This window comes from Bombina bombina, chromosome 4 (assembly GCF_027579735.1).
Source record: "Bombina bombina isolate aBomBom1 chromosome 4, aBomBom1.pri, whole genome shotgun sequence".
NCBI classification, from domain to species: Eukaryota; Metazoa; Chordata; class Amphibia; order Anura; family Bombinatoridae; genus Bombina; species Bombina bombina.
This window is the reverse complement of record NC_069502.1, coordinates 630,191,837-630,219,184: the sequence shown is the minus strand read 5'-3', so window position 1 is coordinate 630,219,184 and position 27,348 is coordinate 630,191,837.

Genomic DNA, 27,348 nt, shown 5'->3' with positions numbered 1-27,348 from the left:
TAACCTGCCTGGGGCAACACTAAAATATAAATACATTGAAAAAGAGAAAAGCTTGCAATGTTTGATCACTATGTAAAAGTGTTTAATCTTTTTGCGCATTCAATGGAAAACGGGCGTAATTTTATTCTTTTTGGCTTCAATTATTTTCCTTAAGAAGAATAATTGTTTTTGGCAGCTAAAAACACACTATCAGAAACTGTCGATAAGCGTAATGCCTTTCGACATCATAATTTTTATTTTGCCAGCTTGCTTAAACCCATTGGAAATGAGCCATTTATATGGTATAGGTTATTAGTTTGTCCTTCAGTTGACAACTACTGTAATAAGGCACCAAAGGTGATATTATTTGGAGAATTTATTCTTTAATTGTAATATAATATGTTCTAAAATATGTTGATAACACCATTTATATGGCATGTATTTTATATATTTTTCCAATTGAATAATTGGAATGACTTTTTAAGAATTTTTTTAAATAAAACAATTGTAATAAAATATAATAAATAAACACACAAACAAATGATTTCATTATCTATTAAATAAACAATCAAAAAATAGTCACTGGACATTATTTTGTGAGATCTCATGAATATTTAATAGTCTATACTGATTAACCATGGGATGTGCATTTATTTATTCATAGGTGAGAAAATCTCTTTCTAGTTTCTTCATTGGTAATTTGAGGGAGAAAAAAATAATGTATTTTTAACAGAGTAATAATTATTTAAAATCTAATAGCAAAATTGGTTACGTAAAAGGTTATGTTAAAATGAAATTAAAAAATCAACATTTTGGGCTAGATTATAAGTGGCACGCTAAAGTAAGCATAGGCTGTGAAAAGTAATTTCCTCAACACACTAACTGTTACAAGTTGATATTTCTGCTTAATGGATTAGTGTGCCTGAAGACCATGGGGTAGATTTGTCATACCCCGGGCAGGCATGATTCAATATAGCAAATAATTTCCGCCCTCCACCGCTAAATGCCGACAGCATACGCTGTCGGCATTTAGCATTTCACAAGCAGTGCTGGTGAACTGCTTGTGCAATGCTGTCCCCTGCAGATTCACGGCCAATCGGCGGCTAGCAGTGGGTGTCAATCAACCCAATCGTATGAAAATGACTGCTGCTTCTTAACTCCTGTTTCTGGCGAGCTGCTTCTTAACTCCTGTTTCCGCGCCCCCCCTAGCGTAAAGAATAAGATTAAAAAAATAAAACATTCACCAAATACATCAAAAACACATTAAAATAAACTCTTAGACTAGTGTATGTATGTGTTTATATGTGTAAATATGTATATACAAACACATATTGATGGTTGTATATATATATATATATATATATATATTTCCACTGTGTATCTGCACTCGCAATTCAAAGATAGTCAGGAACCAGGGTGCTCAGTCAAAATTTCAATAAGTATTAACAAGTAGGGACTGCACCTGCTGGATTCAGTTTAAATAATACCTTATTTATTCAATGGTGACGTTTCGGGGTACGCAAACCCCTTCCTCAGACCAAACCTGAGGAAGGGGTTTGCGTACCCCGAAACGTCCCCATTGAATAAATAAGGTATTATTTGAACTGAATCCAGCGAGTGCAGTCCCTACTTGTTAATATATATATATATATATATATATATATATATATATATATATTGTATATAAATAAAAAGAAAATTTTCTTCTATGTGAAGAACATTGGAATATGAAGTATTCTTAACAACTTTCGGCTTTAGTGATGCTGGTCTAATGCAGTACATTGTTAGGCCTAGATTTAGAGTTCGGCGGTAGCCGTCAAAACCAGCGTTAGAGGCTCCTAACGCTGGTTTTGGCCGGCCGCTGGTATTTGGAGTCAGTGATTAAAGGGTCTAACGCTCACTTTACAGCCGCGACTTTTCCATACCGCAGATCCCCCTACGCCATTTGCGTAGCCTATCTTTTCAATGGGATCTTTCTAACGCTGGTATTTAGAGTCGTTTCTGCAGTGAGCGTTAGAGCTCTAACGACAAGATTCCAGCCGCCTGAAAAAAGCAGGAGTTAAGAGCTTTCTGGGCTAACGCCGGTTCATAAAGCTCTTAACTACTGTACCCTAAAGTACACTAACACCCATAAACTACCTATGTACCCCTAAACTGAGCTCCCCCCACATTGCCGCCACTCGATTAAAATTTTTAACCCCTAATCTGCCGACCGCCACCTACGTTATACTTATGTACCCCTAATCTGCTGCCCCTAACCCCGCCGACCCCTATATTATATTTATTAACCCCTAACTTGCCCCACACAACGTCGCCGCAAGCTACTTAAAATAATTAACCCCTAATCTTCCGACCGCAAATCGCCGCCACCTACGTTATCCCTATGTACCCCTAATCTTCTGCCCCTAACATCGCCGACCCCTATGTTATATTTATTAACCCCTAATCTGCCCCCCACAACGTCGCCAACACCTACCTACACTTATTAACCCCTAATCTGCCGAGCGGACCTGAGCGCTACTATAATAAAGTTATTAACCCCTAATCCGCCTCACTAACCCTATCATAAATAGTATTAACCCCTAATCTGCCCTCCCTAACATCGCCGACACCTACCTTCAATTATTAACCCCTAATCTGCCGACCGGAGCTCACCGCTATTCTAATAAATGTATTAACCCCTAAAGCTAAGTCTAACCCTAACACTAACACCCCCCTAAGTTAAATATAATTTTTATCTAACGAAATAAATTAACTCTTATTAAATAAATGATTCCTATTTAAAGCTAAATACTTACCTGTAAAATAAATCCTAATATAGCTACAATATAAATTACATTTATATTATAGCTATTTTAGGATTAATATTTATTTTACAGGTAACTTTGTATTTATTTTAACCAGGTACAATAGCTATTAAATAGTTAAGAACTATTTAATAGTTACCTAGTTAAAATAATAACAAATTTACCTGTAAAATAAATCCTAACCTAAGATATAATTAAACCTAACACTACCCTATCAATAAAATAATTAAATAAACTACCTACAATTACCTACAATTAACCTAACACTACACTATCAATAAATTAATTAAACACAATTGCTACAAATAAATACAATTAAATAAACTTTCTAAAGTACAAAAAATAAAAAAGAACTAAGTTACAGAAAATAAAAAAATATTTACAAACATAAGAAAAATATTACAACAATTTTAAACTAATTACACCTACTCTAAGCCCCCTAATAAAATAACAAAGACCCCCAAAATAAAAAATTCCCTACCCTATTCTAAATTTAAAAAGTTACAAGCTCTTTTACCTTACCAGCCCTGAACAGGGCCCTTTGCGGGGCATGCCCCAAGAAGTTCAGCTCTTTTGCCTGTAAAAGAAAACATACAATACCCCCCCCCAACATTACAACCCACCACCCACATACCCCTAATCTAACCCAAACCCCCCTTAAATAAACCTAACACTAAGCCCCTGATGATCTTCCTACCTTGTCTTCACCATGCCAGGTTCACCGATCCGTCCTGGCTCCAAGATCTTCATCCAACCCAAGCGGGGGCTAGACATCCACTGAAGAAGTCCAGAAGAGGGTCCAAAGTCTTCCTCCTATCCGGCAAGAAGAGGACATCCGGACCGGCAAACATCTTCTCCAAGCGGCATCTTCTATGTTCTTCCATCCGATGACGACCGGCTCCATCTTGAAGACCTCCAGCGCGGATCCATCCTCTTCTTCCGACGACTAGACGACGAATGACGGTTCCTTTAAGGGACGTCATCCAAGATGGCGTCCCTCGAATTCCGATTGGCTGATAGGATTCTATCAGCCAATCGGAATTAAGGTAGGAATTTTCTGATTGGCTGATGGAATCAGCCAATCAGAATCAAGTTCAATCCGATTGGCTGATCCAATCAGCCAATCAGATTGAGCTCGCATTCTATTGGCTGTTCCGATCAGCCAATAGAATGCGAGCTCAATCTGATTGGCTGATTGGATCAGCCAATCGGATTGAACTTGATTCTGATTGGCTGATTCCATCAGCCAATCAGAAAATTCCTACCTTAATTCCGATTGGCTGATAGAATCCTATCAGCCAATCGGAATTCGAGGGACGCCATCTTGGATGACGTCCCTTAAAGGAACCGTCATTCGTCGTCTAGTCGTCGGAAGAAGAGGATGGATCCGCGCTGGAGGTCTTCAAGATGGAGCCGGTCGTCATCGGATGGAAGAACATAGAAGATGCCGCTTGGAGAAGATGTTTGCCGGTCCGGATGTCCTCTTCTTGCCGGATAGGAGGAAGACTTTGGACCCTCTTCTGGACTTCTTCAGTGGATGTCTAGCCCCCGCTTGGGTTGGATGAAGATCTTGGAGCCAGGACGGATCGGTGAACCTGGCATGGTGAAGACAAGGTAGGAAGATCATCAGGGGCTTAGTGTTAGGTTTATTTAAGGGGGGTTTGGGTTAGATTAGGGGTATGTGGGTGGTGGGTTGTAATGTTGGGGGGGGGGTATTGTATGTTTTCTTTTACAGGCAAAAGAGCTGAACTTCTTGGGGCATGCCCCGCAAAGGGCCCTGTTCAGGGCTGGTAAGGTAAAAGAGCTTGTAACTTTTTAAATTTAGAATAGGGTAGGGAATTTTTTATTTTGGGGGTCTTTGTTATTTTATTAGGGGGCTTAGAGTAGGTGTAATTAGTTTAAAATTGTTGTAATATTTTTCTTATGTTTGTAAATATTTTTTTATTTTCTGTAACTTAGTTCTTTTTTATTTTTTGTACTTTAGATAGTTTATTTAATTGTATTTATTTGTAGCAATTGTGTTTAATTAATTTATTGATAGTGTAGTGTTAGGTTAATTGTAGGTAATTGTAGGTAGTTTATTTAATTATTTTATTGATAGGGTAGTGTTAGGTTTAATTATAACTTAGGTTAGGATTTATTTTACAGGTAAATTTGTAATTATTTTAACTAGGTAACTATTAAATAGTTCTTAACTATTTAATAGCTATTGTACCTGGTTAAAATAATTACAAAGTTACCTGTAAAATAAATATTAATCCTAAAATAGCTATAATATAAATGTAATTTATATTGTAGCTATATTAGGATTTATTTTACAGGTAAGTATTTAGCTTTAAATAGGAATCATTTATTTAATAAGAGTTAATTTATTTCGTTAGATAAAAATTATATTTAACTTAGGGGGGTGTTAGTGTTAGGGTTAGACTTAGCTTTAGGGGTTAATACATTTATTAGAATAGCGGTGAGCTCCGGTCGGCAGATTAGGGGTTAATAATTGAAGGTAGGTGTCGGCGATGTTAGGGAGGGCAGATTAGGGGTTAATACTATTTATGATAGGGTTAGTGAGGCGGATTAGGGGTTAATAACTTTATTATAGTAGCGCTCAGGTCCGCTCGGCAGATTAGGGGTTAATAAGTGTAGGTAGGTGTCGGCGACGTTGTGGGGGGCAGATTAGGGGTTAATAAATATAACATAGGGGTCGGCGATGTTAGGGCAGCAGATTAGGGGTACATAGGGATAACGTAGGTGGCGGCGGTTTACGGAGCGGCAGATTAGGGGTTAAAAGTGTAATGCAGGGGTCAGCGATAGCGGGGGCGGCAGATTAGGGGTTAATAAGTGTAAGGTTAGGGGTGTTTAGACTCGGGGTACATGTTAGAGTGTTAGGTGCAGACGTAGGAAGTGTTTCCCCATAGGAAACAATGGGGCTGCGTTAGGAGCTGAACGCTGCTTTTTTGCAGGTGTTAGGTTTTTTTTCAGCTCAAACAGCCCCATTGTTTCCTATGGGAGAATCGTGCACGAGCACGTTTTTGAGGCCGGCCGCGTCCGTAAGCAACTCTGGTATCGAGAGTTGTATTTGCGGTAAAAATGCTCTACGCTCCTTTTTTGGAGCCTAACGCAGCATTTGTTTGAACTCTCGATACCAGAGTTAAATTTATGGTGCGGCCAGAAAAAAGCCCGCGGAGCGTTAACAGCCCTTTTACCGCCAAACTCCAAATCTAGCCGTTAGTGTGCCAAAAATAAGTTGTATTTTTTTAACAGCATGTTCCATTGAAGTCTATAGTATATGTAGTTAGCACAGTTGTGATATCTGATCATTTATTTATAGTGAGTCACAACTAATATGAGTAATGTTTAGCGAGGCCCAATATCTATTGAAAGCATAGGGTTTGCTAAAGAGATGTCGGACACGCTAAACATTCTCTGTGCTATCAAAAGCACTCCACTTGTATTCTAGGCCATAATATAAAAAAGGAAGTTTAACATGATTCTCAGATTTGCTACAAATATTCTGCATAGCAACTGATGATAATAGAGCCGAGGAAGAAAATATTATCTAAGAGTAGCACCAAACCAGATTATATGTTTTTCAAACAAATCTTATGACCAATATAAGTACCATTTTAAAACACAGTCCAACTATTATAATTTGAAGTTTTTTTGACTTCTGTGGTAAATGCTCTGGAAAATTCTTAACTTTTATATCCAACCATTTTCCCTTTTTTTTTCTAATAAAATAACAATCTTAACAAAGAAGATATCTCCCCTTATCTTGTAGAGTTCAATATACTCTATGATAAAGTATCTTTTAAGATCATGTAGTGAAGGCAGTCACTTCTACATCCAAAATGGAAACTGTGTAACAACTGCAAAAATCTATAAAGAGAAAACCATACATCACCTCTATAAGAGCAATATTACATTGATTACTATCTATACTATAATCGCGTTTGTAACGCGTCCGTCGCCGTCGTAGGTTGCACACGCAGCTAAATCCCTGCATCGCGAAAAAGCTTCAGGAAGCTCCAGGACTCTCAGCTGTTATGTTACAGCCGACAGCTGGAGCTCCTGAAGCTTCAGGCATCTGCCAGATATGGAGCCAGAGCGTAGTCAGTGCTCCGCCTCCATATGAGAGCAGATGTGTGTGTCACCATCTGTAATGGTCTTCTGCTGGTGCTGGCGGGAGGTGTGGGAGGGAGGCGGGTGGTGGCTCAGCAGTGGAGGGGGGAGTGGAGGGAGTGGGAGGGTCCTATGCTACAGAAATTAAAGGAACAGGGAGGGATGGGGCTGCTGCACTACAGAAAAGGGGTTTGGGGGTGAGGGGGGACTAAATGGTGATCACATGAGGGGGGATGGTAGGACCACTACACTACAGAAAACAAAGAATAAAAAAAGTACATTATAGGTACTGGCAGACAGCTGCCAGTATCTAAGATGGCGGCAATAGTTAGAGGGGGGTTAGAGAGCTGTTTGAAGGCGGATCAGGGAGAGAGGGATAGGGACAGAGCGATAGGGACAGGGATAGAGGGATAGGGACAGAGTTTTAGGGAGAGAAGTATAGGGAGAGGGACAGAGGGATAGGGACAGGGATAGAGGGATAGGAACAGAGGGATATGGACAGGGACAGAGGGATAGGGCCAGAGGTAAAGAGGGATAGCGACAGGGACAGAGGGATAGGGCCAGAGGTAAAGAAGGATAGGGACAGGGATAGAGGGATAGGGTCTGGGGCAGATGGAGAGGGGCAGGGACAGAGGTATAGAGGGACAAGAAAAGAAAAATAGGGAGAGAGGGATATCGACAGAGGGACAGCGATAGAGGGATAGGGAAAGAGGGATAGGTGCATAGGGACTAGGATAGAGGGATAGGACAGAGACAGATGGATAGGGACAGGAATAGAGGGATAGGGAAAGAGGGACAGAGTGATAGGGACAGAGGGATAGAGGGATATGGGCAGAGGAATATAGAAAGAGGGATAGGGACAGAGGGATAGAGGGATATGGATAGAGGAATAGGGATAGAGGGATAGGGACAGAGGGACAGGGACAGAGGGATAGGGACAGATGGATAGGGACACAGGGATAGGGACAGGGATAGGGACAGGGATAGAGGGATAGGGATAGAGGGACAGAGGAATAGGGACAGAGGAATAGGGACCAATGGATAGGGATTGAGGAATAGGAATAGGGATAGAGGGATAGGGATAGAGGGATATGGACAGATGGATAGGGACAGAGATAGAGGGATAAGGATAAAGGGACAGGGGCAGGAAGATAATGACAGAGGGATAGGGATAGAAGGATAGCTATATATATTTTATTAAACATTTTGGCCTGTGTACACAGGCTTTACCACTAGCCACATATAAGTATGATACTTAAAAATACAATCATGGTTAAAACAATACAATAATCCATAATAATTATAATGAGATATAGAAAAAAATGAATTAAATAACTCAAAATCTAATAATACTTGTTTTTTGAGACAAGTATCTCTTTAGCTTATAGGGTTGCTTATTTAAATTTGCTTAACAAAAGAGAAGATAGCATTGTTTCCTTCGTAAAAAATTATATTGTAACATTGTATAAAACATATAGGCTCCTTCTCTCCTTTTTCCTTTCTTTATAATTAAATAAGCACAGAGGAGGAAGATCCATGTCATTCAACGGTTAATCAAAATTGCACTTTATATATGGAGGATCCCTTCATGATATTGCAGCAGCCATCAGTTCTGTATTGTAATTGATGCATGGAAGGTCCAGGCAATATCCTTTATGAACTTTATTGATTAGATGAGTACTGAACTTGTTATTATACTTAAGTTTTAGTTAAAAGTGGCTGGATAACTCATATGGAGACAATTTAAACATAATTTACAGGCTATCATCTGTTCACAATTTCTTATATTTAGGAGTTGATTGATACAGTTTAAATTCATTAAATATTTTAAGATACATACTTCTTTAACCCATATTGTGGATACAACTAGTAATGTTCACTCAAGGTTCTCAAAATGGGTAATCTAAAACATATAATAATATAATAAACATATAGGGGGGTAGTTATCAACGTGTCTACTTTCCTGCCTTCGCCGGCCCAATACGCCCGCCTAAGCTCGCCTACCTTCGCCGCCGCGGACCTGAAAAAATACGCCTAAGTTATCAAAAAAAGCTGTCAAAAAGCTGCGGGGCGATGAGCAGCGGACTGTGAGAGTTATCATTCATCCGATCTCGCTGCTCTTCGGCTGTTTGACAGCTTTCTTGCTAGCCTGTCACTAAGCACTCACACTAAACTACACTGCTCTAACCCCTATACCGGCGCCCCCGGAGCCCCCCGCAACTAAATAAAGTTACTAACCCCTAAACCGCCGCTCCTAGACCCTGCCGCAAGTCTTATAAATGTATTAACCCCTAAACCGCCGCTTCTAGACCCCGCCGCAAGCCTTATAAATGTATTAACCCCTAAACCGCCGCTCCCGGACACCGCTGCCACCTACATTATACCTAGTAACCCCTATCCTGCCCCCCCTATACCGTCGCCCTCTATAATAAAGTTATTAACCCTTATCCTGCTGATCCCGCACCTCGCCGCAACTAAATAAATAGTTTAACCCCTAAACCGCCGCTCCCTATATTAAATTTATTAACCCCTATCCTGCCCCCCACTACACCGCCACCACTGTTATAAAATTATTAACCCCTAAACCTAAGTCTAACACTAACCCTAACACCCCCCTAACTTAAATATTAATTAAAGTGAAGGTCAATTTTCATCAATGAGTGCCCGGTTTTTAAAAATACTTTTAAAATCAGGGGCACTTTCATTGATGAAAATTAACATTGCACTGGATTTTAAGAAATACTTACCTTTTACTCCTGCAATGCCGGATCGACGATCTCCCTCCTTCTTCTTCCTGCTGTAGACAACAGCAATGACGAAACTGGCTTCCTCCAATCACAGCCAGGCATCACGAGCTGGACGCTCTGGGGTGCAAGCCATGATTGGAGGAAGCCGGTTTTTGTCATTTCTGACGTCACTACAGAGGAACTGAGGCTGAGATCGGCGATCCGGTTTTGCAGGAGAAAAAGGTAAGTATTTCTTAAAATCCAGTGCAATGTTAATTTTCATCAATGAAAGTGCCCCTGTTTTAAAAAGTATTTTTAAAAACCGGGCACTCATTGATGAAAATTGACCTTCACTTTAAATAAATCTAAATAATATTTCTCTTATTAAATAAATTATTCCTATTTAAAACTAAATACTTACCTGTAAAATAAACCCTAATATAGCTACAATATAAATAATAATTATATTGTAGCTATCTTAGGATTTATTTTTATTTTACAGGCATCTTTCAATTTATTTTAACTAGGTACAATAGCTATTAAATAGTTATTAACTATCTAATAGCTTACCTATTAGATAGGTAGGATGATCTTCAGGGGATTAGTGTTAGGTTATTTTAAGGGGGGTTTGGGTTAGATTAGGGGTATGTGGGTGGTGGGTTTTAATGTTGGGGGGGGGTTGTATTTTTCTTTTACAGGCAAAAGAGCAGTTTTCTTTGGGGCATGCCCCCACAAAAGGCCCTTTTAAGGGCTGGTAAGGTAAAAGAGCTTTGAACTTTTTTAATGTAGAATAGGGTAGGGCATTTTTTTATTTTGGGGGGGTTTGTTATTTTATTAGGGGGCTTAGATTAGGTGTAAGTAGCTTAAAATTGTTGTAATATGTTTTTAAATGTTTGTAACTTATTTTTTTTATTTTTTGTAACTTAGCTTTTTTATTTTTTGTACTTTAGTTAGTTTATGTAATTGTATTTAATTGTAGTTATTTGTAGGTAGTTTATTTAATTTATTTAATGATAGTGTAGTGTTTAATTGTAAATTAGGTTAGGATTTATTTTACAGGTAATTTTGTATTTCTTTTAGCTAGGTAGTTATTAAATAGTTAATAACTATTTAATAACTATTCTAACTAGCTAAAATAAATACAAAGTTACCTGTAAAATAAATATAAATCCTAAAATAGCTACAATGTAATTATTAATTATATTGTGGCTATCTTAGGGTTTATTTTACAGGTAAGTATTTAGTTTTAAATAGGAATAATTTATTAAAGTATAGTGTAGTGTTAGGTGTAATTGTAACTTAGGTTAGTTTTTATTTTACAGGTAAATTTCTCTTTATTTTAGCTAGGTAAGCTATTAAATAGTTAATAACTATTTAATAGCTATTGTACCTAGTTAAAATAAATTGAAAGTTGCCTGTAAAATAAAAATAAATCCTAAGATAGCTACAATATAATTATTATTTATATTGTAGCTATATTAGGGTTTATTTTAAAGGTAAATATTTAGTTTTAAATAGGATTAACTTAGTTAATAATAGAAATATTATTTAGATTTATTTAATTAATATTTTAGTTAGGGGGGTGTTAGGGTTAGTGTTAGACTTAGGTTTAGGGGTTAATAATTTTATTACAGTGGCAGCGGTGTAGTGGGGGGCAGGATAGGGGTTAATAAATTTATTATAGGTGGCGACGGTGTAGGGGGGGCAGGATAGGGGTTAATAAATTTATTATAGGTTGCGGGGGTCCGGGAGCGGCGGTTTAGGGGTTAAACTATTTATTTAGTTGCGGCGAGATGCGGGATCGGCAGGATAGGGGTTAATACATTTATTATAGAGGGCGGCGGTATAGGGGGGGCAGGATAGGGGTTACTAGGTATAATGTAGTTGGCGGTGGGCTCCGGGAGCGGCGGTTTAGGGGTTAATATGTATAGAGTAGCTTGCGGTGGGCTCCGGGAGTGGTGGTTTAGGGGTTAATATGTATAGAGTAGCTTGCGGTGGGCTCCGGGAGCGGCGGTTTAGGGGTTAATATGTATAGAGTAGCTTGTGGTGGGCTCCGGGAGCGGCGGTTTAGGGGGTAATAACTTTATTTAGTTGCGGCGGTGTAGGGGGGGCAGATTAGTGGTGTTTAGACTCGGGGTACATGTTAGGGTGTTAGGTGTAGACAGCTCCCATAGGAATGAATGGGATGTCTGGCAGCAGCGAACTTGTACTTTCGCTATGGTCAGACTCCCATTGATTCCTATGGGATCCGCCACCTCCAGGCTGGCGGTTTGAAAACCAGGTACGCTGGGCCGTAAAAGTGCCGAGCGTACCTGCTAGTTTTTTGATAACTAGCAAAAGTAGTGAGATTGTGCCGCACTTGTGGAGTGACATCTGGAGTGACGTAAGAATCGATCTGTGTCAGACGGAGTCCGGCGGATCGAAGTTTACGTCACAAAATTCTACTTTTGCCGGTCTGAAGCCTTTGATAACTAAGGCGAATCAGCCTCGCCACAAATACGCTGCGGAATTCCAGCGTATTTGAGGTTGACGGCTTGATAACTACCCCCCATAGGGTAAGATTACAAGTGGCTTGTTCAAAAACATTTTTGCTTGCGTGCAAACACCACTCAATGTAAACTTTTATTGCAAGTAGGTTAGTTGAAAGTTAATCCCTTGTACTTAAATGAAACTCAATGTGTCAACTACCTTCAGGCTTTGGATATCATGACCGCGTTAACTTCTTCTCCTCATAGACTTCAATGGAGTGTGCTGTAGAAAAACAGCTAACACTTATCGCTTGCACACTAACCCTACACCATGCTAGACCTACAGCACTACTCCTAAAGGTAGTTATGCCAAGTTTACATTCCAATGTTCTTGGATAGATATATATATATATATAGATATAGATATTTAAAAAAATATTTAAAATAAAACACATAAATAAACACATAAATTCACACACGTACATATACATATTATACACCCATACACATATTATATATATATATATATCTATATATATATATATAGTATCTCACAAAAGTGAGTGTACCCCTCATATTTTTGTAAATATTTTATTATAACGTTTTATGTGACAACACTGAAGAAATTACACTTTGCTACAATGTAAAGTAGTGAGTGTACAGTCTGTATCATAGTGTAAATTTGCTGTCCCCTCAAAATAACTCAACACACAGCCATTAATGTCTAAACCGTTGACAACAAAAGTGAGTACACCACTAAGTGGAAATGTCCAAATTGGACCAAAAGTGTTAATATGTTGTGTGGCCACCATTATTTTCCAGCACTGCCTTAACCCTCTTGGGCATGGAGTTCACCAGAGCTTCACAGGTTGCCACTGGTGTCCTCTTCCACTCCTCCATGACGACATCACAGAGTTGGTAGATGTTAGAGACCTTGCGCTCCCCCATCTTCTGTTTGAGGATGCCCCACAGATGCTCAATAGGGTTTAGGTCTGGAGATATGCTTGGCCAGTCCATCACCTTTACCCTCAGCTTCTTTAGCAAGGCAGTGGTCATCTTGGAGGTGTGTTTGGAGTCATTATCATGTTGGAATAATGCTCTGCAGCCCAGTCTCCGAAGGAAGGGGATCATGCTCTGCTTCAGTATGTCACAGTACATGTTGGCATTCATGGTTCCCTCAGTGAACTGTAGCTCCCCAGTGCCGGCAGCACTCATGCAGCCCAGACCATGACACTTCCACCACCGTTCTTGACTGTAGGCAAGACACACTTGTCTTTGTACTCCTCACCTGGTTCCCGCCACACACGCTTGACACCATCTGAACCAAATAAGTTTATCTTGGTCTCATCGGACCACAGGACATGGTTCCAGTAATCCATTTCCTTAGTCTGCTTTTCTTCAGCAAACTGTTTGTGGGCTTTCTTGTGCATCATCTTTAGAAGAGGCTTCCTTCTGGGACGAGAGCCATGCAGACCATTTTGATGCAGTGTGCAGTGTATGGTCTAAGCACTAACAGGCTGGCCACCCACCCCTTTAACCTCTGCAGCAATGCTGGTAGCACTCATACGTCTATTTCCCAAAGATAACCTCTGGATATGATGCTAAGCAAGTGCACTCAACTTCTTTGGTTGACCATGGCGAGGCCTGTTCTGAGTGGAACCTGTCCTGTGAAACCATTGTATGGTCTTGCCCACAGTGCTGCAGCTCAGTTTCAGGGTCTTGACAATCTTCTTATAGCCTAGGCCATCTTTATGTAGAGTAACAATTCTTTTTTTCAGATCCTCAGAGAGTTCTCTGCCATGAGGTGCCATGTTGAACTTTCAGTGACCAGTATGAAAGAGTGTTAGAGCGATAATACTGAATTTAACACACCTACTCCCCATTCACACCTGAGACCTTGTAACACTAATGAGTCACATGACACTGGTGAGGGAAAATTGCTAATTGGGCCCAATTTTGACATTTCCACTTAGAGATGTACTCACTTTTGTTGCCAACAGTTTAAACATTCATGGCTGTGTTTTGAGTTATTTTGAGGGGCAGCAAATTTACACTGTTATACAGGCTATACACTCACTACTTTACATGGTAGCAAAGTGTCATTTCTTCACTGTTGTCACATGAAACTATATAATAAAATATTTACAAAAATGTGAGGGGTGTGCTCACTTTTGTGACATAATATATATATATATATATATATATATATATATATATACATATATATATAGATATATATATATATATATATATATATATATACACAGTGGGGGAAAAAAGTATTTAGTCAGCCACCAATTGTGAAAGTTCTCCCACTTAAGAAGATGAGAGAGGCCTGTAATTTTCATCATAGGTATACCTCAACTATGAGAGACAAAATGTGGAAACAAATCCAAACAATCACATTGTCTGATTTGGAAAGAATTTATTTGCAAATTATGGTGGAAAATAAGTATTTAGTCAATATCAAAAGTTCATCTCAATACTTTGTTATATATCCTTTGTTGGCAATGACAGAGGTCAAACGTTTTCTGTAAGTCTTCACAAGGTTGTCACACACTGTTGCTGGTATGTTGGCCCATTCCTGCATGCAGATCTCCTCTAGAGCAGTGATGTTTTGGGGTTGTCGCTGGGCAACACGGACTTTCAATTCCCTCCAAAGGTTTTCTATGGGGTTGAGATCTGGAGACTGTCTAGGCCACTCCAGGACCTTGAAATGTTTCTTACGAAGCCACTCCTTCATTGCCCGGGTGGTGTGTTTGGGATCATTGTCATGCTGAGAGACCCAGCCACATTTCATCTTCAATGCCCTTGCTGATGGAAGGAGGTTTGCACTCAAAATCTCACGATACATGGCCCCATTCATTCTTTCATGTACATGGATCAGTCGTCCTGTTCCCTTTGCAGAGAAACAGCCCCAAAGCATGACGTTGCCACCCCCATGTTTCACAGTAGGTATGGTGTTCTCTCTCCTCCAAACACGACAAGTTGTGTTTCTACCAAACAGTTCTACTTTGGTTTCATCTGACCATATGACATTCTCCCAATTTGCTTCTGGATCATCCAAATGCTCTCTAGCATACTTCAGACGGGCCCGGACATGTACTGGCTTAAGCAGGGGGACACGTCTGGCACTGCAGGATCTGAGTCCCTGGCAGCGTAGTGTGTTACTGATGGTAGCCTTTGTTACGTTGGTACAGCTCTCTGCAGGTCATTCACTAGGTCCCCCCGTGTGGTTCTGGGATGTTTGCTCACCGTTAATGTGATCATTTTTACCCCACGGGGTGAGATCTTGCGTGGAGCCCCAGATCGAGGGAGATTATCAGTGGTCTTGTTTGTATGTCTTCCATTTTCTAATTATTGCTCCCATAGTTGATTTCTTCACACCAAGCTGCTTGCCTATTGCAGATTCAGTCTTCCCAGCCTGGTGCAGGTCTACAATTTTGTTTCTGGTCTCCTTCGACAGCTCTTTGGTCTTCACCATAGTGGAGTTTGGAGTGTGACTGTTTGAGGTTGTGGACAGGTGTCTTTTATACTGATAACAAGTTCAAACAGGTGCCATTAATACAGGTAATGAGTGGAGGACAGAGGAGCCTCTTAAAGAATAAGATACAGGTATGTGAGAGCCATAAATCTTGCTTGTTTGCAGGTGACCAAATACTTATTTTCCACCATAGTATGCAAATAAATTCTTTCCAAATCAGACAATGTGATTGTCTGGATTTGTTTCCACATTTTGTCTCTCATAGTTGAGGTATACCTATGATGAAAATTACAGGCCTCTCTCATATTCTTAAGTGGGAGAACTTGCACAATTGGTGGCTGACTAAATACTTTTTTTCCCCACTGTATATCTCAATATAGTCCATGTGTGTGCACTCTCACCGTCCATCCACAACTGCCAGGGTGCTATAGAACTCCGTAATATTATGTTGATATAAGCACTCACTGGACTTTTGCCAACTGTGACAAAAATAGAGTTCTTTATTGTGACGTTTCGGGACACAAACAGTCCCTCTGACAAACAACCAGTTTCAAAAATCAAGTATTTTAAAGATATTTGTAACCCTCCCCCTACTTCACAGCCAATCCAAGCTGTCCAAGTGTTTAACAAATCAGTGACATCATTTACTTTTATATAAACATCGTTATCTCCAAAAAAAAAAAAATAGTGTGTGTATACTTTATATAAAATCATGTAAAGTGAATAACTATATATAATATGATGATGCCTTCATGTTTGATCCACTTTGTTCATCTCAGTGCAGCTATTTATAAATAATGTAGAATGTAAACAAACTTTTTATAAGTAACCAATAAGAAACAGTTTAGCCCTGTCACACCCCTTCAGTCATAGGTTCTGGGATATCACTGAATCAAAATAGTCAAACATTTACTGCTTCACATATATATACACATCATTTTAACCACAGCTACTAATATAACAGTTGTCTCTATAAACTAACTCTTATTCTACCAACAATATAAGCTGTGATATATACAAAGCCTGTGTGTGTTTCACTATCTCCGCCTATTGTGGGCATGTCAAGCCACTCTCCTAGCGACCATGTTATCATAACAACCAAGCTTCTCATCAAACGATCGTCCAATTGATTCAAGATTCTACATTATACTAATTACTGCTATAACCCACATCTTCCTAACACATCCTCTCTATAGACTGAGTGCGGCTAACTACTAGAGCAGTACCATCTATTAGGACTTAAACAGCGGCAGCAAAATCACGCCCACCATTGACATCACCAATCCCAATGGTGACCGTAATACATGAATACAACGATAGATGCCCCACAGTAAATCAGCTGAATGTACCTCAAAGTACCAACAGCATGATTAGGGTCACTGATTCATCATCAAAGCCACTATCAGTTCGGGGAAACTGGCACCGCAAGATCATAATATGATAACATCATAGTATTGCATCTTAGCCCCGCCCCCTGTAGGCATGCAAGCACTCCACAGATGTCAACAACCAACACCCCCGTCATTAGTATTGGTGTCCACTCCCCAATCTAAAGGTATGTCAGAAAAAAAGGGGGCCAAATCACAATCATTCTCCCTTTGGGCTTCAAACTGTGAATCCCCTATTTGACCAAAAATAAAACGAAACCATGAAACCAAAAACAGCCTACCAAAATTAAAACAAAAACCTTAAAATTGTGAGTAATTCTGTTCATTAAAGAATTTATGGCACCGTACTCCTAGAATTACGGCACTTTTATAACCTCTCCCATAGCGGTTATGACACAAAATTGTGTTCTATGTGTGACCACCCTAAAATAAGGTCTATGTCACCTAACTATCCCCATATGAATCAAGCTAAAAAAAAAGAAATGTGCCAATATAACCCATTGTGGGGAGTATGTAAAATCCTTTACCAGGGTCAGAATGCCTATTAACCCATCACTTTCTAATCTGTCTCTAGGTAGCTATCCTCAGAATCACTTGTTACAACAGCCTGTGCACAGATAGACCACAATCGATCAAACATATCCAGGCATCATACAAATGTGAAAAGGCATATTAAAAACATTAAAAACACCAAACACACATATACCTGATACATGGTACTCAATAATCTACAGTGGAGTTATCCCATGGGTGCTGGTATGCTGAGCCCTTCAAAAAATAAATAAATAAAAACAAAAATAAAAAATAAAAATAAAAATGGGGGCAACCCCTAGAGATCAACCACAATTCCAACATAGGATCATGGGCTCTCACCCCATGTTAAGTGATATGGCCACCCATACCAAACTTTACAGATTATCAACTCATATTTAGATCATAAACTCTCATTTAAATCGTGGACTCTCATTTAAACCACTATTTGAAGCCTTAGAGGTAGCACTGCCATCCAGAATGAACATTTAAACCTCTTAGGCTCAGGGTGCCTAGCTCGTAGATCCATCTTGCCTCCTTCTTCAAAAGGATCCTGGATCTGTCTCCCCCTCTCCTCAATTTAGGCATATGATCAATGAGGGGAAATCTCAGATCCTTCACTGTATGACCTGCCTCCAAGAAGTGTCTAGCCACTGGTAAATCCGACTTCCCTTTTTGTATGGCTGTCAGGAGGCTCAAACGGTGCTTCGCCTTTCTAGTTCTTGCATCATCCACTGTCTTTCCTGTGTAGAATCTCCCACAGGGACAATTAAGAAGATAGACAACAAATTGTGTGGTGCATGTCAAAAAGTGTTTAATCTCATAGCTTCTCTTCCGATCAGGGTGTTGGAAATGTGTGCCAGGGATTATGCCACTACATGTGACACAACTGATACATCTATAGCAACTATTCTTTTTACTAAGCCATGACCTCTGTGTTGTAAATTGATCCATATCAGTTTTCATTAATTTGTCTCTTAGGCTACGACCCCTTCTTATAACCAATTCTATGGGCTTGCAACCTCATGAAAGGTAGTGATTGATCAGCTTCCAACAATTTCCACTCATCTTTCACCGCTCTAGTAATAATGTAGCTGTCTGGTGAGTATGTGGTCACGAAAGTCATTTGTTGGGGGGGTACATCACTTTCTTGTATTGGCAATGTAGATTTCAGAGCTAGATCATTCATCTCAGAGAGGCTCCTTTTCTTATATGTCTTCCAGTTGAGTTATTCATTTAGTTTCATCTGTGTTGTTACGAATAACTCTCTGAAATTGTGCCTTCAGGATGTTCTGTATCAATGTTGGTTGATGGCAACTTTTTGCATGTAAAATAGAGTTATGGTCTGTGGTTTTTCGAAATAGGGTTGTCCCCAGTGTGTCTCCATCTTTGAAGATCCTTACATCAAGATAATCTACTCCTTCTGTGCTTGTCGTATGGCTGAACCTGATGGTACTTGGCATATCATTAAGATAATTGATCCAACCAGTTAATTCCTCTTCACCTCTACTCCATATTAGGAACAGATTGTCAATGTATCGACAATAGTATTTGACACCTTTATTCTCAATGACCCTCATTATTTCAGATTCACATTCGGCCATATATAGATTGGCCAGGGATGGGGCCATGTTGGACCCCATCGCTGTACTAGATGTTTGCAGGTAGAATGTTTTATCAAAACAAAAAATAATTTTCGGTAAGATACACTCTTAGTAATGTGATGAGAACTTCTTCAGACGGGCCACTATATGCTACTCTCCTCAGGGTTTTGGCCACTGCCGCTACACCAGAATTGTGCAGTATCACAGTGTATAAGCTTGCCACATCAAGTGTGACCAATATATCAGTTGGGCTGATATCTGTGAGTTGGGTCATCTGAAAGATGAAGTCCGTGGAGTCTCGGATATATGATTTCTGTTGCTTTACCCAAGGTTGTAAGAAAAAGTCCACAAATTGCGCAACAGGTTGTAACAATGAACCCCTGGCTGAAACTATGGGTCTTCCCGGTGGTCGTGCAGCATCTTTGTGAATTTTGGGTAGAGCGTACATTATTGGGGTAACTGGGAAGTCTTCTTGTAAAAATTTAAAGTCTTGTTCAGAAATCTGCCCAGCTATTTTCCACTCGGTCAGTATGTTATCGATCCTCCATTTTAGTTGGTGGGTGAGATCAGCTTGCAGGGGAAGTTACATGTTGGTATCACCAAGTTGTCTCATTATATCTGCCTTATAATCAAGGGTATCCATCACTACTACCGCACCTCCCTTATCAGCGGGGCGTTTGATAATGGAATTGTCATATTGTAGTGATTTTAATGCCATCCTTTCATCCTTAGTGAGATTATCATGGAACCTTGAAGTTGGTTTATGTTGTATAACCTGAGTAAGGTAGTTAGTGATCGTATTAATGGTTGTATTGTTAGAGTTAGGGTCAAATTGTCCCCTTGTATGGAAACGATAATGGTGGTCTGACTTATGGAAAAACTCTTTTAATCTTAGATTCCTTCCGAATCGCTGAACATCAATATATGTGTTGAAATCATTCGTCCTTGAAACTGGAACAAACGATAGACCTTTATTGAGCAAACTTTCTTCAGCAGCAGTGAGTTGGCAAGAGCTGGTGTTAAATACTATGCTTAACATCTCAGTTGGTGTGGGGGGTGGCGGACAGTGCCCCCCCTCCGCGTATGTGGCCTGGGTCTCGACCTAAAAAAGGATGTGATCCTGGGTGTGCTGCCAATGGTGGTTAGGCTGCTATATTACCCTCAGATTCTCCCACTGTGGTTGTGCTCTCCCTCCTGTGGAACGTGTTATGATACCCCTAGTAAAATAAAAATAAATGTGTTCAGTGCGCCTCAAATGGGCTAGGTGTTGTACAATGTCTAGAGTGTGTGTTTATAAATATTATAATTGTAAATCTAGTACTTTACACAAGAATAAAACATGCCACGGTGGGTACAGTGGTAATAAATGACAATAAAAACAATAAGATGTGGATCCACTCTTGTACAAATTAAATATTGAATATATCTATATAAAAACACTGAATATAAAATGATACAGAGGCAATAATAATGGTAGCCCCAATAAAAATATGAGAAAGTTAAAATTCCAAACAATGTCTGAAAGAATCAATCCAATGTGTGGATTAAAAAAATGCAGTAAATCAAATGAATGGATTGCTGATATCGACTAGGAGGAGGATACCGTAAGAGATATTATGTACCAGTGTTGGTGGTGATAATGTGTATAAAAAGGGAGTGAAAAATTATCCTTAGTGATTGCAAATATAAAGAAAACAGACAGTGTCAACTTGCATATTCAAAAGTGAAAAAATGATGTGAAAAAATGAAAAAATGCTGCTCAAAAAATGAAAAAAGAGAACAAAGTCAGTGATAAAAAAAAAAAAAAGGCAAAAAGGGAACAAAGTCAGTGATTGTAATCCAAGAAACAAAATCATAAAAAAGGCTAAATGTGAAGATCCAAATAAAAGTCAAAATTTAATAATGTGTAGAAAAGGAAGCCTTATTTTCCTAGTGGTGAGAGTCCGTCTGAGGTTCCTGATGGTGAGAATAAAGTCAACGGTCTTTTAGGTCAAACCCAATTAATGGGTTAGTGTTCCTGTTCCTGATGGTGAGAGCATTTGGTGGTTGGGAGAAACTCCAATCCAAAAAAAAATATTTTTTTCTTTTAAATCATAAATTAAACCTAAAAGCAAAAAAAAAAAACAATAGTGTAGGTGGTACTAAAAACTTATATAAAATCAGAATAGTGCTTACCAGCTGTGGTCAACGCATTTCGGCCTCCTCTAGGCCTTTCTCAAGAGTCTTGAGAAAGGCCTAGAAGAGGCCGAAATGCGATGACCACAGCTGGTAAGCACTATTCTGCTTTTATATAAGTTTTAGTACCATCTACACTATTGTTGTTTTTATTTGCTTTTAGGTTTAATTTATGATTTAAAAAGAAAAAAATATATATATTTTTTTTGGATTGGACATTACAATCCAAGCTGTCCAATTGTTTAACAAATCAGTGACATCATTTACTTTTATATAAACATCGTTATCTCCAAAAACATTTAGATAGTGTGTGTATACTTTATATAAATTCATGTAAAGTGAATAACTATATATAATATGATGATGCCTTCATGTTTGATCCACTTTGTTCATCTCAGTGCAGCTATTTATAAATAATGTGGAATGTAGACAAACTTTTTATAAGTAACCAATAAGAAACAGTTAAGCCCTGTCACACCCCTTCAGTCATAGGTTCTGGGATATCACTGAATCAAAATAGTCAAACATTTACTGCTTCACATATATATATACACATCATTTTAACCAAAGCTACTAATATAACCGTTGTCTCTATAAACTAACTCTTATTCTACCAACAATATAAGCTGTGATATATACAAAGCCTGTGTGTGTTTCACTATCTCTTCCCATTGTGGGCGTGTCAAGCCACTCTCCTAGCGACCATGTTATCATAACTCCCGGTTCCTAAAATCGATGCCATATACACGTCCCCTGATAGGGGACATAACAGGGATTAAACTGTTAGGAATAGTACTACATAACACACCTTATAATAACACAGAGAGAGGCAATGCAGAGAGAGGAGTCTGAAGAAGAGGAGTCAGAGGAGGAAGGTGGCTTTGAGGAGGTGGAAGACCAAACACAGCAGGCATCCCAGGGGGCTTGTTGTCACCTTTCGGGGACCCTTGGTGTTGTACGTGGCTGGGTGGGGGAAGAGAACCTTCAATGACATCAGTGAGGACAAGGAACGGGACATGGCTAGCTTGGTATCCAACCTTGTGCAAATGGGGAGTTTGCGGATGTGCAAATGGACTATTTGCAGTTGTTTGCGGTGTGTTAAAGGGACAATCTAGGCCAAAATAAACTTTCATGATTCAGATAGAGCATGTAATTTTAAACAATTTTCCAATTTACTTTTATCACCAATTTTGCTTTGTTCTCTTGGTATTCTTAGTTGAAAGCTTAACCTAGGAGGTCCATATGCTAATTTCTTAGACCTTGAAGCCCACCTCTTTCAGATTGCATTTTAACAGTTTTTCACCACTAGAGGGTGTTAGTTCACATATTTCATATAGATAACACTGTGCTCGTGTACGAGAAGTTATCTTGGAGCAGGCACTGATTGGCTAGACTGCAAGTCTGTCAAAAGAACTGAAAAATGGGGTAGTTTGCAGAGGCTTAGATACAAGATAATCACAGAGGTTAAAAGTGTATTATTATAAATGTGTTAGTTATGCAAAACTGGCAAATGGGTAATAAAGGGATTATCTATCTTTTAAAACAATAAAAATTCTGGTGTAGACTGTCCCTTTAAACGGGGAGTTTGGTCTGTCACTGTGAAGCGGGCGTAACCCTTACACTACCTGATCGATACAACATCAGACCTGATGTTTTAAAGCACGTTGTTCCAAACAATTTAGCAATGTTAGGTGATTTATGCCCTTTATGGATTAAAACCAGACCCTGCATCAACTATGTAATTTTCCATGGGAGTTTTGCCATGGATCCCCCTCTGGCATGCTACAGTCCAGGTGTTAGTACCCTTGAAACAACTTTTCCATCACTATTGTGGCCAGAAAGAGTCCCTGTGGGTTTTAAAATTCGCCTACCTATTGAAGTCTATGGCGGTTCGCCCGGTTCGCCCGTTCGTGAACACAAAATTTTAGGTTCGCGACATCTTTAATGATAACATCATAGTTTTGCATCTTAGCCCCGCCCCCTGTAGGCATGCCAGTACTCCACAGATGTCAACAACCAACACCTCCTTCATTAGCATTGGTGTCCACTCCCCAATCTAAAGGTATGTCAGAAGAAAAAGGGGGCCAAATCACAATCATTCTCCCTTCGGAGAATATACAGTCCCAAAAAAAGGGGTGAACAGATTGTTCTGAAGGATAGTGTAAAAATGCACACCCCTCGATCCTCCACCTAGCAGTCAATCTTACTTACAATCACGACCCTCAATCATATGAGGTAAGGTGATGCCCATGGAAGAGGAACAGTGTCTTCATCTGTAAGGTATCTCAGTCGGTCTAAAAAGCCACTTGATTCAAGCTGGTTCTCTGTGGTCTGTTATAAACTCCTGACCACCAGTCAGTGCGGCTTACAGGTCCAAATGAAGGGATATAGAATAAACACAAGAATACACTAATAGTGCATTAACATTTTATATACAGACCACACACAACGAATGACAGGTCCTTACAGAAATAAACCACATTCCTATTAAGTAAGAATAGCATTCGAAAATACAAATTACATCTGTAGGTTGCGAGGTAGAACCCGGGATGCCCACCACAAACCTTATGCATTTTGAAGTTCTGAAGACTTCTTTGACAGAGGTAATTGGACACTCCCATGGGCATCACCTTACCATATATAATTGAGGGTCGTGCTTTTAAGTAAGATCGACTACCAGGGGGAGGATCGAGGGGTGTGCATTTTTACACTATCCTTCAGAACAATCTGTTTATCCTTTTTTGGGACTATATAATTGTTGAACTCTGTCCTTGTGACGATTTGCTTTTATGTATATGTTTTTATATTGAATGCCCTTGTGGATCACATTGTCTCATTTTTTACACCTACAATTTATTGTTTGCCATTATCTGATATCTTTTTATAGGTTTCATCTGTAGGTATTTATTATTTCGTATTTATTCCAATATTGTTTTTATACATTTTTACCCTTTTCATGCAAATATTTTAATGATCTTCATTATATGAATGTGATTATGATTGGTGTTACACTTAGACTTACCTTTGCACTTGACTTCTCTTCTTGCTGCACTTTTCTTCTTTTACACTGTGCGTAGTTCTGTCCCCGGTGTTTGTCTTGTATGGCTGCAATTCTAGGCATAGGGCGACATAGGGGTTTCTAGTGCTATATTTGTTTTTTGTTTTTTGTTCTTTGTTGTTTTTCCCTATATATATATATATATATATATATATACAGAAAAACCTGAGACCTCAAAAATATTGTGTCACAGGGTGCATCGGAGGAATCATTTATTAGAATAAATCTCAAATAAGGTAGAAATAAGAAAAGAAAAAGGAAGAAATAATACAGGATTCCTTAGCCAGCACTATCCATCTCAAACTATAATACCTAATTAGAAATTCCACAATTGCAGAGGTCTCCAATGACACCAAAAACAAAGTTTAGGAATACACGATGTTATACACAAAATACAAAGTTATTAACTGCAAATGTCTAAAACAAGACAAACAAATATATCCCACCTTAAACTAGCTAAACACATATACCAATGGCCATGGTAGAGGAAGATATGCAATAATAAGATGTCTTATAGGGTTAATTAAGAGAGAAATCAATATATCAAATTATTTCTAATCTCTCTAACACCACCAATCTATGCTACTAAATAGTGATGTCGCGAACATAAAATTTTCCGTTCGCGAACAGCGAACACGAACTTCCGCAAATGTTCGCGAACGGGTGAACCAGGCAAACCGCCATAGACTTCAATAGGCAGGTGAATTTTAAAACCCACAGGGACTCTTTCTGGCCACAATAGTGATGGAAAAGTTGTTTCAAGGGGACTAACACCTGGACTGTGGCATGCCGGAGGGGGATCCATGGCAAAACTCCCATTGAAAATTACATAGTTGATGCAGAGTCTGGTTTTAATCCATAAAGGGCATAAATTGCCTAACATTCCTAAATTGTTAGGAATAACGTGCTTTAAAACATCAGGTATGATGCTGTATCGATCAGGTAGTGTAAGGGTTACGCCCGCTTCACAGTGACAGACCAAACTCCCCGTTTAACATACCGCAAACAACCGCAAACACTCCATTTGCACAACCGCAAACTCCCCATTTGCACAAGGTTGATTGGCGTTCTGTCTGGTTGACCCCAGGTGCCAATGCATGCTGTCTGACTGTGCCACTAGCTCTTTGCGACGACCTCCCCCTGCTTCCAACTCGTCTCCTCCTCCTCTCTGTCTCCCCATCTGAACTTTCCCCCGTTCTTCTCTTCTAGCGGGCACCCGCATGACATCCACGGACGCATCGTCATCATCAACCGCTTCACTTGTATCTGACAACTCAGCAAAGGAAGCAGCAGTGGGTACAACATCATCATAATCACACCATACGTCCATGTGTGTAATGCTGCCTGACTGAGACATATCCCTGTTATCTACATCCTCTGGCAATAATGGTTGCGCATCACTATCACTCATTTCTTCCAACTGATGTGTAAATAACTCCTCTGACAGATCAAGTGAAGCGGCTGTGGTGTTAGTGTTGGTGGTGGCGGCAGGTGGGCGAGTGATAACTTGAGAGTTGCCCGAAGCTAAGCTGGAGGAGAATGGTGCGTCAAGGTTCCGAGCGGAAGCTGTAGAAGATTGGGTGTCCTGTGTTAGCCAGTCAACTATGTCCTCAGAACTTTTCGAGTTCAGGGTACGAGGCCTCTGAACACTGGGCATTATTCTAGGGCCAAAGGGAATCACAGCACCATGACCACGACGGCCCCTGCGGGGTGGCCTGCCTCTGCCTGTCATTTTTTTTTTGATTAGTGGTACTATGCATGCAAGCTATTTTGACAACAGATATGAGTGGCACTGTGCACTGGCAGAAGTGGGCAGAGTAGACGCTGTAGGCCTGACACACACGCTTGCAGACAACTAACTGCTATTCAATCTATTACAGTCAAAAAATTTTTTTTTTTAAATGTACACTACTGTTACACCAGTTATGAGCTGCACTGGTGTGACACTGTGCCCTGGCAGGCCCTGAAACGCACACGTGTGAAGGAAACTGACTGCTATTATTTCACAGTCAAATTTCTAGTTTTTTTTTTTTAATGTACACTACTGTTACACCAGATATGAGTTGCACTAGTGTGACACTGTACCCTGGCAGGCCATGAAACGCACACGTGTGAAGGAAACTGACTGCTATTATTTCACAGTCAAAAAAGTGTTTTTTTTTTAAATCTACACTACTGTTACACCAGATATGCGTTGCACTGGTGTGACACTGTGCCCTGGCAGGCCCTGAAACGCACACGTGTGAAGGAAACTGACTGCTATTATTTCACAGTCAAATTTCTAGTTTTTTTTTAATGTACACTACTGTTACACCAGATATGAGTTGCACTGGTGTGACACTGTACCCTGGCAGGCCCTGAAATGCACACGTGTGATGGAAACTGACTGCTATTATTTCACAGTCAAAAAAGTTTTTTTTTTTTTTTTTAAATGTACACTACTGTTACACCAGATATGAGTTGCACTGGTGTGACACTGTGCCCTGGCAGGCCCTGAAACGCACACGTGTGAAGGAAACTGACTGCTATTATTTCACAGTCAAATTTCTAGTTTTTTTTTTTAAATGTACACTACTGTTACACCAGATATGAGTTGCACTGGTGTGACACTGTACCCTGGCAGGCCCTGAAACGCACACGTGTGAAGGAAACTGACTGCTATTATTTCACAGTCAAAAAAGTGTTGTTTTTTTTTTTAAATGTACACTACTCTTACACCAGATATGAGTTGCAATGGTGTGACACTGTGCCCTGGCAGGCCCTGAAACGCACACGTGTGAAGGAAACTGACTGCTATTATTTCACAGTCAAAAAAGTGTTTTTTTTTTTTTAAATCTACACTACTGTTACACCAGATATGAGTGGTGGCACTGGGCAAGTGGGCACAGTATACGCTGTGAGCCTGACACACACGCTGGCAGGCTGGCAACTGCAATTAGATTACACAGGAAAAAAAAAAGCAAACTGATGTTCTAGCCCTAAAAAGGGCTTTTTGGGGTGCTGTCCTTA